General features: G+C 39.2%; 1 protein-coding gene across 4 annotated transcripts in view; it reads right to left on the reverse strand.

The window, feature by feature from the left end:
* Positions 1-14,311, reverse strand: part of VTI1A (vesicle transport through interaction with t-SNAREs 1A) — a 272,706-nt gene that overhangs the window by 65,149 nt on the left and 193,246 nt on the right. The gene's annotated exons all lie outside the window — the stretch shown is intronic.

The following is a 14,311-nucleotide window of genomic DNA, read 5'->3' on the forward strand; positions in this document are numbered from 1 at the left end:
CCCCAGACACAGCCACGTGACCATTTGGATGGATGAGAAAAGGGCACTGGACACTAGGTCTGTATATATCTCTTTCATTCTCCTTTTGACCAGAAACTCTTCGTCAAATGTGCACAAAAGTGCACAATGGCAGTATTGTATGGTTGATTTTTTGGTGAGGTATGTGTCTAAAAAATCTCTCCCTATCTATGTTGAAATGGTAACATTCTCATCTGTGCATGTGGTTATATCAACATCCACAGGACTCAGGACTTTCCAAAAATGAGAACTGAATATTGGGCAGTTTATCTCTCAAACCCAGGACAATTCCCAGGCACTGGTGCGGGGCAACTGACATGTTCCAACTTAGTTTTTTATTCTAGCAGTTAGCAATTGTTCCTCAAGATTTAGAGCTCCCCACAAACTCTCCATCCCAGACTGAAAAGAATAAGTGAGGCCCTTGTCAGGAAGAGAAGCTGCTGAGCATATCAGGCAACATCTGGAATAGGATGGTATTGCCATTTTGAGGCTCTAGTTATCCTCCAATGCATTGACATGCTTCCAGTGACTGACAGAGTCAAGGGCGGGCCCTGAGTTTTTCTGCAACTGCATTACATTAAATAAAACATATTTTAGATTGACTCCCTTGCATTTACATGCATTATAAAAATGTATTTCATGCATTCAGGGTAGAAATATATTACAGGAGCACACCTATGTTCATCATGTCAGTGAAAATTTTATAAACTATTTTCATATTTGCAACAAAACAAAGAAGCTTTAGATTTCCAAACCAACAGGAACCTCTCACTGAGTCTGTAAGTTTAGCAAGAGCAAAGTAAGAACAGGATGATGCATGGCTTGAGAAACTGTTAAGGAAACTGAATCTTCTTTTATATCATCTCAGGTTCATCTTTTCAAACATAATTATAAATTAGAGTTATAATGAATTTTATCATGGGTGGGGGTTTGGTTTGAAGCAACAATACTACATTTGATTCAAGAATAATCAATTGAAATCTATAATACCAGTGTGCCAGCTTTTTCAAATTAACTGACCACAGCTAGCAAACAGCTATTAACATGGTGACTGTGTGGGGATACAAAGATATGCAGTGTCTGTGGTGCTGAACCACAAAGTATTTTTAAAAGAAGAAAAAATTAAAGAGGATGACCTTCCCCTCCCCAACTGGTCATAAAGACAATGAACTTATTCAATCTTTACAGTCTTTTGAGCTCCTTTATAGGAATATTCCACCAATTTCCAAAATTATAGCTGGTGGTTGGCTTAATATGATTTGTGTGTTAAACAAATGACAGCGTTCACAACAGGGCAAAGCATTATATAAACCAGTGATTAGTGCACCCTTGTATATATGCCACACATCAAAACCATCACACATCTTTGAAATTGATTATAAAATCCTCTGTAAGTATGTACAGTAATAAAGCCACCCTGACATCGAAACATCCAGACACGGTTTACCATTCACTGCTAAATTCATCCATTCAGCGAGATTGACACCAACCTTTTCTATTTTCTCTCCCTAACAAACTGCAGATGTGCCTTTTGTGCAGGAGACAAGAACAAAAGACTTAAAGGATGACCTTCCACACAACAATATGGACGTAAGCTGGCAATGGCCACGGGAGCAGTAGTGCTGGCTGTGCTCTTCCCAAGGAGAACGGACGCACCAGTGCAACGTCACTGCTCTCCACTGGCCCAGGGGACAGGAGTGATGAGGTCAAGCTAAATCCTGTGTCTCCAACCCAGGACAGAGTTACGCTCCTATTGCACTAACAGGACAGCTCAGATCATCTGTTCCAGCCTTTCCATCAACAACAGACGGTTCATATAAGAATACAGTATAGCTCAGTTCTTTTTTTTTTTTTTTTTCCCAGATTTTGAGGAATATGGTTGCCTAAGGACAGATATGTGCTTTGCTATAAGACTGCCTGGTAGTAAACACCCTCTAAAAAAATCCAGCAATATTTTTCAGAAGCAAGCAATGAAAATTGCACAACTGAAGACATAACAAAAACAGTGTTTTTAACAGACTGAGAAGTCTGTTAAGCTGAATTTTAAATGATTATGATAAATCAAAGGATTCTTGTGCAATTCCTGTACTAATTAAAAAAAAAAAACAAAACCACAAATGAAGAGACCAATTACCTTTTTTTTTTTTTTTTTCCCCAGCAGGAAAGTATACATTTGTCCTATTTCCCTATAATAAAGAACAAGAAAATTCTTTGGGCTCAGGCAATATAACTGCTCACCTCAAAGGTAGATGCCAGGCTTAGAAAATTTCTAGTGATAATTCCTGAGTTTCAGAAAGCAACTGTGAGGAGTTGGTTATGACGGGGATGCATACAAAGCCATCCTTACAATGCACCTCTTCCTTCTGCTTATTGAAAGAGCGGCTTTGGAAAAGCTTGAAGAATTTTTTTTTTTGATACTGGCATTTTCTTTGCTCATCACTTTGACCATTGTTACTCCTCTTTGCTATGGTTTCCCTTTTTCTGTTATATAAACATAATCTACTTGATTTTTCTTTCAAAGCATTCTCAGCCTAATCCCCTCCCAACCTATTCTCATTCATTTATTCCAGAGGGGAGAGCTCCCACCTCCAGTCAGCCCCTGACAGTAGGCTCCATCACCCATTTGTTACCTTTTCAAGCAAGGATCTTTGTGCTTTCTCCCCTGCTGCCCCCATGCTTGGGTAGAGCTCCTTGTTCATGTCCACAAAGCTGCCTCGTTATCCTCCTTCAAATCCCCTCTCAAGCCTCCTCTTAACTCTGATGCCAGAAAAAAAGCTTGACAATGGCTGTGCTGCTGCAATATTGAGCCCACTACCTATGAAGCCAACCTTCTTATTCACTCCTCATGCTTCTCCATCTGCTTATATCCACCTGTTGTCTCCTGTCCTTGGGTTTAAAAGTTATCAGAGGAGAAAGGGCTACATCAGCTTGAATTACTCTGCCTTTTCTGAGAATGCATATTCCTGTCAGCTGACATGAGACAACTTGTTACTCTGAGAAAACATCTTTATATGCCTCAGCCATCTGGATGTAAATTCTCTGGAGGGGGCAAGTCTGCTCTGTATTTGGACACTGCCTCAAGATCCTGGTCCTGGCTATTTCATAGCACAAAAACATTGCTGGATATATAATAAGGATTATGTTTGCCCTTCTAGACACCCAATTGTATGTATTACCATAGCTTGGGAGCCCGAGTACATGGACAGAAGACAGAAAGTTTACTAAACAATTGAATGAAATATGGGTCAGCTTCTCACAGCATGGAACATATGGCCCATATTTAAATATGACTAACACACAGGCCAAAGTCTAGTAAACTTTTAGCAAGTTGGTTGATAGACATATACAGCTACAGACTACCTGGTTACCCATCCATAAGCACAGTTACTATGAGCAGGGTGTTAAAAAAGCTTAACTCAGTCTAACAGCCTCATAGACAGGATTAAAACTTTTAGCTACTGTGAAATTATCTCATTTACAAAGTTAGATTTTATTTTACAGGTGAAGTGGTTTTTGAGGGATGCTAAAAGAAGTGGGTTGGTGCTGTCCAGGGCAGGGAAGAAGACTTCCTCTGAGTGGGGAAATAGAGCCTGTGAATCATTCAAAGTAGAGGAAAAACGTATCTGATTGAAACAATCAACCCAATTTTCAATCTGTCATTTACTTAAAAAAAGTAGTAGTACTTTTATTGTAAAAATAAATATTTAGCATTCAAAAGCAAAAATTTCAACCTTTAATTCTGTGCTTGCTTATTTTCTAAGGGTGAGGCTTGAATTCGCCCTTGCCTAAAAATCCCATTTAGAAAAGTGTGGGATCAATTTCTTCCTTTTTTGAAAAAAACCAAACTTTAAAAAGTGGAAAAAATCCCACTGAGGCTGCAGGGTAATGTTTTTCATTAACCGGAACAAGCATTTTCAGAAGTAAATCTGCATGGTTTTTTTTCTGGCAATAATTAACAAATTATTGTATATCGGTGTTTTTTTTAAAATTACTCCCCAGATAATGACTTTTCTGTTACTTTACACCAATAAATACTGCCAACCTGTTTGTTTTTAAGAACAAAGCAAGAAGTCCAAAGCCTATTGCTGCAAGCCATGTTTCCAATCCCTATCTTCCACACAGTTTTGAACTATAAAAAAGAAAATATTTTTCTAAAACTTAATATAGAAAAATGAGCATGACCAAAACAGTTTCAAACTCCAGTCTTCGAATGAAAGTGTAAAATGAATTTGAAACTGCAAAGGAAGTAACATTTGTTTTAGTAAACAGCAATTTGTACAGATAAGGTTATTTACACAAGAGCTCAACACATTTTTTCCATCTGTATTATTGGACAAGATGGATTCAAGAAAATTCAAGAAAAGTAAAATTGAATAAACAAAGGTATCCATATATTTAAAAAATCGATTTCTTTTATTACTGCAGCTAATACTAAATCAGCCCAATGCACTGCCATTTTAAGGAATTCTTACAAAGTTTGAATGAGTAAGTGTACTTCATTACAAAAGATAAAAGTTTCTTCTTCCCTACAGTGAAAACAGGTAATTTCAGAAGCTGTGGCTTGTAATTATTCACAGCTGAAAGGCTTTTAAAAGGTCCATATTGAAAACAGTGACCCCCAGCTTCCCCTCAGAATGAATGGAGGTAAAAATTCTCATTTTGCTGGAATGCTGGTTGATAACTGTTAAGCAAAACATGCATTTCTTCATTACAGTGCGGTCTGCAGGTTCATTTAAATAACAATATCATCCAACATAAAAGTCACAAAAGAATTATCTGGCAATTTCAATATGTTGAAATGTATTATTAGTGCTAACAATGGGCACCTCAAGTAAATAAATGAATGTCTGTTACTGGCAGCATTACTTCCAACTATTTAGCTTTATGGAATATCAAACTTTATAATTCAACACCTTGGTCAAGAGTGTTTGCTTGTGTAACTTTTGAACTAGAATTGACATTTTTAAATGTCTCTCCAATTTCCTCTTCCTTTCCCCATCGTTACCAAGAAAGTAGAAAAAATATATTGCCCAAGCACAGGGAGCACTATTGTGTCCTTTCGCGAGGTATTTAAAGAGCAACCTTCATAGTGTCATTATTTTTCAAGACAAAATAAACCCCAGATTTGTAAATTACATTTTTTTCCCCGAAAGGCATCAATATATAAATTACATCAACCGTATACAAAATGCATGAACAGTCTTTTGTGACCTGCAAATCCCGCAGATTTCACAGAAAAAAGAATTAACATTCTAGAATCTTATTATTACAGGAATATAATCTCTATCTCAGGAGACCCCACCCAATTCATTACCAGTAGGATACACATCACAATACCAGAGTTATACACCCTCTGAGATCGATATCAGTGTGCCTAAAATCACGCCATGGCTGCGAGTGCTCTCTAAGGAACCACTCCCACTGTGTGTCTGCAAGTGGCTCCAGGAGGAGGAGCTGTGCTGGTTATCAGAGATCACACCACACACAACTTTGTAGGGCACCCCGACTGCTGATGAAGTTTTCAGGGTGGAAATTTAGCCTGGCACCCTCACCCCTGTATACACAGGGCTCATCCACACCCCAGATTTTCCCCTCCTCCCCACTGTTAGTAATCCAGCTGGAACCTATGAGGCGCCCAGACACAGCAAGCTCTGATATGGTCCCTGACAACACAGGTGACCTGTGATATTTCACACAGCTCTTCATTCTGGTGATGCTTCGAAGGCTCTGCCACAAATTTCTCTCAGTTGCCTTTTGGATGCACTATCCTTCTCTGCTGTGTAACCCTTGGTGCTTCCCAAGGCACTGAACAGTTTGCTCAGTGCAAAGTTGGCGGTTCAGCTTATATCTCCAGCAAAGGTTAGGTTTGATTTAAGTCTCCAGTCTTCGCACTGAAATGACTGAAACACACTCCCTCCCATACGATTTTGTCAGGTTTGCTGTAGGGTTGGCAACCTCAGGCAGATGGATGGGATGGACAGCAAAGAGATGGTAACATCTTACACACCACAGCTAGACTCCTCGGAGTACATCTATCAATATCCTACATCTGCTGAGCTTGTTAGACACTTCTTCACATCCAAGATGTCCACTACAGAGGGTACCCAAAAAACTGAATCACCTCACATGAAAATGACAGATTCAGTTGAGCCCAGAGAAAGAAAAAACTTTTCCCAGAAGACAGTGAATACAATGAAGTTATGTACCATTATCACACAGATGATTGAGAAAAGGTTGGAGACTGTTGGGATATGCTGAACCAGAACAGCAGCTTTAAAGCACAAATGTAGTAAAATAATCCCTTTTTTATACCAGTGTAGAAAGGATGCAGTTTATAATTCAGGAAGACAAAATTTACTTATTTTCACAGATCTGCAGGTAAAGAGAAATGCAGTTCTGTTTAATGTTAACTATATTGTTTTCATGGGCATATGTGGCCTGGCAAAGTATCAATCTCAAATGATTGCAGAGTTTGCAATGACTGACAAGACAGAAGTCAGTCTTGCAATTAAGGCAGCGTATTCAGATATGAGAAACAAAGGTTCACTTCTAAATGTTGTGATGCATTCTCTGCACCACCTTTGGTAAGTCAGAGTCTCTGCAACTGCAGCATATGGCAGAGATAACGCTGCTCCTTTCTCCCATTCTTTGTCTTGACAAACAAGATTATTAACTCATCAGTGCAGAGGATTTCTCTTAATTTGTGTTTATACAATAATTTGTACAACATGGCCCTAATTTCAGATGGAGACTCTATGCACCACTATACTTCTAAATAAAGCCTGGCTCGATTTCTTCAAGTCTATAGAGCCAAATTACAGCAATTCATTTAAGCAAATTGAAGAAGGGCTTGTATATGGGAAGACAGAAAAGGACTGAACATGTGGTTAGCAAGGGGGAGTTTCTTGTGCTGTTAATCCAATTCCAGGGTGACTGCTGGGAATCTTCTTTACTCAGTAAAGCCCTTAATTATGAAGAGAGTCTATACAGAACTGCTGAGGACAAAAACAATGAACAAGTGTCATGGTTAAACTATCTTTTCTTTTATAACTGGCTCATTTCAAATGTCTAACAGAGAAGTCTACAAACCCAGAACCACTGGACCAGAAGCACTATATTGTTTTTATATGATAGGTCAGTGCCTCAGCATCCTGTAGCTAAAAGGGTATTTCATCTGTGGAAGTATTTATAAATATTACACAAGTGCTGAAAGGAGTAAACGTCAATGAATAGTAGTAGCCTGTGACGTCTCCAGCATGTGATACTGAAAACCCAAAAAGCAATTTGGCACTTTCAAATGCTGGCACTAAATACGGCAGAGTAATGTGTTTCTACAATTCTCATTCTATACATGTGTGATCTCACCCTCAGGTCTGTAGCCAAATACAAGAAAAGGAATAAGGGGGAGCTGCAAAAACATGTGAGAAAGAAATACTAAATAGTAGTTCTCCAACCCCCACTGCTATGTGGCACAGAGACAACGTTAGCAATGGAAATCCTGTTGCAGGTAGCCAAAAATTCAAAGAGAAGAAGAATGCAAGCAGCAACAGACCCGAAAAACTCAAGAAGATCCTACAGCCAGACTTACAGCCTGTTTTAGGTTCCCTGCACAGACAGGTCTGATCAGGCATGCCATCTTTTTTCTTGTTTCTTTAAGCGTAAAAATGGGTGATTGCTCCTGACTTCAGCATATTTTTGCTCTAATGTGCAAACTGCCAGACAGTCCCACACTAGAGATCGATATCATCCAAATACTGCAAGGAGTTCTGATAAAGTATTAACTGAGTGCTCTGACCAGTTATTAATGGAATCTTTCTCAGTTATTGCAGCGATCATGTCAAAACCTGAGCCAAAGGAATTTAGGCAGGCTCTGTCCAAGGAATATGACACAGGAATGCAACACACATATGGCAAAGATTTAATGTATATGAGGACTGCTAGGCAAATGATGTTTTTATTGTCCAAGAAACAATGGCATATTCAAATCTGGTATAAGTAAGGAGTGAATAATGATGTTAGATCATCGCACCACCAGGGAAACACAGAAGAAAAATTTGTTACAAAATTTGTCTCTCTGTGAATGAAGTAAAATAATACTGAGGACGGGCAGACCATCAGGAATCAAGCTGCTTACAGGAAGAGGTGGGTTGGCATGTTTTTATTGCCAGTAATTTTCTAATGAACTGTTGACAATCACAGATGTTCTTACACCTCAGACAGCTGGGGTTCTCAAAAATTCACCATGTGGTCAAGCGTCAAATTTTAACTGGCTTTTACCTGCCTTTGTGGTTCTGACTTCTCAGAGAATTCTCTACTCAGAGAATGCCGGTGGTTTACATTTTTTCTGTTAGCAGTTGCTGGCTAAATGCAATAGTTTTCACACAGCAGCAATACTAGCTTGGCTTTGCCCTGTTTTGAAGGTAAACACTGCAGCTTAAAACCAGACTAAACCACACATGGAACAATGAAATGAAAGACAACTTGTAAATACCAACCACAAAGGCACACAAATTTCCTAATTGGAAAGAGACATACAATTTTTCACTTAGCTTTTAAGAGCATCGTAAAAATGTGCACAAAATCACCAGTTTTCCACAGCTCTATCCCTTTTTTGGTCACAAAAAAACCCCAGATTAAACATGGGTTTGTAACCAATCCCTAAGCCATGAAATTTTCACAACAGTGATATGAGTTTTAAGGTAAAAAAACAAACAGTAAGAATTAAAAACATGGGATGTGCTATCAGACAATCATAATTATACATTTCTCCAAATTATAGGGATGCTCTGGTCTTTGTGATTGTAAACAAGAACATTTTCTGAGAAAGCTACTAGAACAGGATGTAAAAGTATCTTTGCAGTCACTGCTGTGGTTTGATTTCCTGAAACAAACTAGAGTAAATTCAGAATTATCCTGGATTACACAAGAAGCCAATCTATAGGAGTCAAATAAACCCACTGGAGACTGTTACATTTACCTAGATGCATCTGTTGATTCGAGGGTGGAATAACTCTCCTCCACAACTTGAGGGTCTCAAAATGTCTTAAGTTATTCTCCTGTGACAGGCTGTGCCATCTGCTTTTGATAGAAAACAAAAATGGAACTTTTACATGAGACTTCCTATAGGCTGTTTTATATGGGAATTATCCCAATATTAAACAGTTTCCTTTTAGCTTTAGTGTTCTTGTTAGCTTCTGCTAAAACAATAGCAGTAGGCATAAACCAGTACCTTTAGAATCTTCTCTCTCAAACAAGGTATTTCTGAACTTGATAACATCACCTGAAACATTCTGTCTTTTTATGACCTAGAAAAATGGCTGCTATTCTAAAAATGTGTTTATTTTTAAATTATATGTATTTGATAGTTTGACTTGTTTTTAATCATCTCATCCAGAAGTGATGTGCTAATAATGACAACTGAAGTACCTGAAGATACCTTTCATTTACAGATTTCAAATTAAAGATCTCTCAACAGTTCGTGAGAATTGTCACCTTCACTTCAAAAACCAGGAAAAAAAAGGAGTAGAAAACACTTTTCATATACTGGAGAGAGAGAGAAAGAAGTCCAGCCAGATTACATATTCCAGTCTTGTCTTTTAGTGCTTGATGGCACAATCCAGTTCCTTCTCCTGCGTTAATGAGTATGTAAAGTAAAACAAAGAAATTAACTACAAATGGTACTTCTGACCATGTCACTATCCTGGTAACAATTCTTTGGATGACTTCTACTATGCACTACAAGCGCATATACTACAATGGACTCTCACACTGTGGTTCCTCCCACATGGGAACCCTGCACCCAGCATCCTCCTTACACAAACAGGACCATAAGGCACAGGAGCTGTTTGCCCTGGTCCATTATATGGTCTATTAATACACCAAAATCACCCAGTAGCTCAGTGCTCCCCAGTGCCCAGAGCTCCCATTTGATCAGCAGTTTCTGATGCCTCACTCTTCACAGCCACAGGAAGACCTACAGTAAATGCCCCCATATTTTTTTGTTTGATTTGCACTGTCACTGTGAATTCACAACAATGCATGGAAATGGTTGTAAAAATAAGGACAGCCTTTTGCATGCCACTGATTCACCATGCTGTGGTGCTCTCTTGGCTTAGACTGGATTTCTCTAAGGTGGGACTGCACACACTCCTGCTCCACAAAACTTATTGAATCATGGACTCTTCTCTTATGCAGAAAACCTCTCTCTTCTTCTGTAGTCTCTTTCAGTAAAAAAGCAACTTTTGTTAGGAGAGATTGCCTTGCTTGTTCTCCCCTGCCCAAGCTCTCTGCACATTCTCCAAAACTATATTTTAAAGGACTGTGCTAAAACAACTGGCCTTTTGTTCTATCTCAGGGGACGTTTCATTGTTGCAGACCCCAAGACTGTGTCAAGAAGCCAGAATGAATGGGATTTCAAAAGCTGCTCCCATCCTATTGTGCTATGAAGCATCTTTTGAAAAGGAGCCAGCTTGTCACTCACTCTGTACTGTTAGCACCTTCTCCCTTCCTAGGGAATCTCAATCCAAAATGGAGATAAGATAACAATGGAGAAAGCAAATTAGCCCAATGTGTAAAATGGAGATGGCAGTCAGGTGTAGAAATATAGTGTACCTACAATTTCAAGAGTAATTTGTAGATTTTACAGAGCTCTCTGATAAAATCCAGCATCACTATTTTCATGTATGTATTGCTGTTCCTTTAGCATAGTTTGATAAATATGGCAAACATATTGAAATACACTTCAGATTAAAATAAAAAAAAAAAAAACACCCTCCTGTAAGACTTTCCTCAGATACACCCAATATAAAAATTTGTACCTCTTTCTCTCACATAGTTCCTTCCTTTTTCTCCTCACCTCATAAAAAGTAAATCATTCTCTAAAAATCCGAGTAAAATTTTAAAGCAATATTTTTTTCTGGCGTCATGTAATGTTTGGCTCTGTTCCAACTCTCATTCAGGAAATCTAGATAAGATCTAAATAGGAATGACTTTTTCACTGAAGAGAAGCTACTGTGCAGATCTAATGCCTTCTCTCCCAAATGAAGTAATTGCTTTGACTGTAAATGACCAAAAGCTCTATTCTACTGAGTTACCCAATACACTAAAGAAAGGAAAAGCTTCTTCAGACTGCCTCCATGTGAGCCCCTAACTCATAAGCACTTATTCATCTTATGGTCTAGTGAGCTCCAGCCCAGGTTTTTTTTTGGTCAGCCTTCTGAGTGGGCAGCGAAACCAGAAGTGACCACGGGGATGTGGCTGGACAGAGGGTGCTGACACATGTGATCAGCAGATCACACTGGGCTGACTGAAGCTGTGTCCTGCTGGGCTGCTGGAGGTTATCGCCTTCACTGGAGAGGTGCCTGAATGGGAAACGAATCTATTTGTGAACAGCTGCAGTTTACAACCCACTATTATACTGTAAATTAAACCAATGTCAGGCTACATTAATATAGCAGATTATAAACAGCGGTGAAGGAACAAATGTACATCCTATTCAGCTATCACCACGGTGGTTGTACTGACTTCCCAAAGAAAGGCAGTATGTACAACCATGAGTAGAAACTGCTTCAGCCACGTTGGCTGAATGTTCAATGTGTCAGCAAACATGAGACATAATGAACGAATTAAGCCCAGTTTCCTTTGTGAATTGAGTTAGGACACAGGAAAGAAAAACAACTTGAAAGAAGAAAAAAAAAATTTAGGCCATCAGAGGAGATTACAATTGCATCAAGTTTTAAAATTTGAAATGAATGAGTACATACAACACACAAATGTTGTATTGTCACAGTCTGCACTGTTTAAGCAGAAGTAATCCAGAGATATGGAAACTACCAATTGGGCAAGGAGGACTGCAGCAGGGATCCAGCTCAGAGATCAGCTTGGCCTGCCTCTTGACCTTCAAAGCCAGGCCTACTCACAATCTGAGAAGTTGGACAGAACTGCTTAAAACAGACACGCTGATCTGTGTGATAGCCTTGGGCAGGGGGCAGAGGGGCAGAAATAATGTTTGGTATCTCAAAGGCAACTAAATCTAGACCCCTGGAAGCATCATATAGATGCAGCATCTATTCATGTGACATACAGGGGCAATTTAAGCACCTTTATTTGAGATGGAGAATTGCAGCTTTGGCAGAAGTGGTGGAAAGCACTTTCTACCCAGCCTCTCCTTAACCTGGCCTCCATGCTTAGCTCAGATTTATGAATACCCTGCTTGGACACAGGCCCCTAAAATACAGGAGTGGCAAATCTGCTTTGCATGACCAGGGCTTAAAAGTCTACTGTTAACCAAGGGTGAATAGTATCGCCAGATAAAATCTTTTGAAAGCAGAATGTCAATAAAGCAAGCTTAAACACACTGACATACATAAAACATTTTCCTAGTGGCATATTTCATGGACTCTAGCCTTACTAAACTTTTGAATTTATAAAAGCTTTGCCAATGCTAAAGTGTCACTAGAAATGTTAGATAATTAGGACTAAACACAAGAAAAAAAATAAAGACTTACAGTTGAAACTATCCATCAAATCTAAGTGCTTGCTTTACTTACACTGTAGAACTGTATTTACAACGATGCCAGAACAGTATAACTAGACATGTTCAAAGAGCAAAGAACAAATAATAACTAGTTAAATGTTATGCAACAGCCTAAAAATACTATCATTAAGTTAAGAAAATGGGTTCTCCTAGAACATTAAAACTACCCATTAAATGTATAAACTAATAATTGGTACTCCTGAGCTGTGACACTTAATAACCTGTGCAGGAAAGCAGCAAATGAGATCTAGGGAAAATCACTGCAAGTAGAATTTAATTTGTACTGCAATATTATCAGTCAACCACAGTCTAGAAAACCACAGAAAGATAGATAATGGTATGATTCTCAAAACCATGAAGGGAAGGAAATCTTGAAACTACCTGACTGGGTTATGGTACTGCAGGACAATGTTCCCCAAGTATTGTATCATATCAACACACAGCCTCATGAGCTTAAAGTTAGTGCTTCTTTTTTAACCTTAATGCTTTTGCATAGTGAAAACAATTCCCAGCCATGTGGAAAGAGAGAGGGGAAGAGATGGGTCATCGAAACACCAGCCCTACTCTTTAGTACTGCTGTTTTTCCCCCAGTTAATTCCCCTGCTTTCACTGACACTGCAGTTGTACAAAATTGAAAACAAGTCCAGTTGATCACATCAATTATTAAGTTCCGAATATGTGAAGGACAGGTTGGAAAGAGTGAGGGACAATTTGGAAAGAGTGTGGACCAAATCCAGCTTGGGCAGAACTGCTAAGAAACCAGTGGTTTAAGTAGCACCTTCAGCATTTGATGGCCACAGTGCCCTGATTGTATTTGCAGCACTTCAGAAAAGGAGAAACAGAGTTTACATCGGACCTCTCAAGTTTGCTCTGCCCAGAAGAAGTGAGAGCAGAACAGATGGGCACCTGCAGTTTTCACAGCCACAGAACAGCACTGCAGCCTGTCTCCTTCCCCGGGACTTCAGGCACAGCCTGACTGGTCAGGCAGAAGGACTGATCAGCTGCATCCACAGGTTGTAAAGTGATAATGCTTAGTCCCTGTGAGTCTTCTTCTGGCATTGCTATGCTGGCTTGGAACAAGAAAGACAAAACCAAACCAAACCCTGCCAACATTACTTTTCCAGCCAAACTTCCAGTGTTAAATAGTGACGGAAACAAGCTATTATTGACTCAGCTAACGTCCTTCAGAGGAGCAGTACAGCTATGCCAGGGATAACAGACCACTGGCACCAATACCAAGTTTGGCACTGACCTTAACTGGGGCTGATGCCAACTACAAGGAGTTACAACACCTTCTCAAATAAAATATGGCAAGAGATTCACCAAAGGTTCCCTGTGAGTGAGATATACTAGTAGGAAAAACTCCTCAGGCAAGAGAATGATATATCACATAAAGTGTTATTCTGTGAAATGACAATAGCAAACCAGCTGTTGGAACAGAGAGGTGGCATTGTTAAACCTAAACTGGGATGGGTGTGACACAGCTTAAGAAACAGGCTGCTGATTAAGCAAGGGGAAATGTCAGCTTGACAACAAGCTAATCGGAAGTGATTGCAGATCCTCTCTTTGTATCTATATCTGCATGTCAAAGTCACCGTGGTTTTGACAATGACCATCACTTTACAGGGCTGTTACAATATTTGTGTCATCACCTCCCATTGAGGCACTGAATTAATTTTTATTTTTTGAATGATTCAGAGCAGCATGTTACACAGGCAGTAATAATGCTTGAATTAGCACCAGGTTGTGCCATCAGTG

This window comes from Myiozetetes cayanensis, unplaced genomic scaffold (assembly GCF_022539395.1).
Source record: "Myiozetetes cayanensis isolate MyiCay16 unplaced genomic scaffold, myiCay2020 scf10, whole genome shotgun sequence".
NCBI lineage: Eukaryota > Metazoa > Chordata > Aves > Passeriformes > Tyrannidae > Myiozetetes > Myiozetetes cayanensis.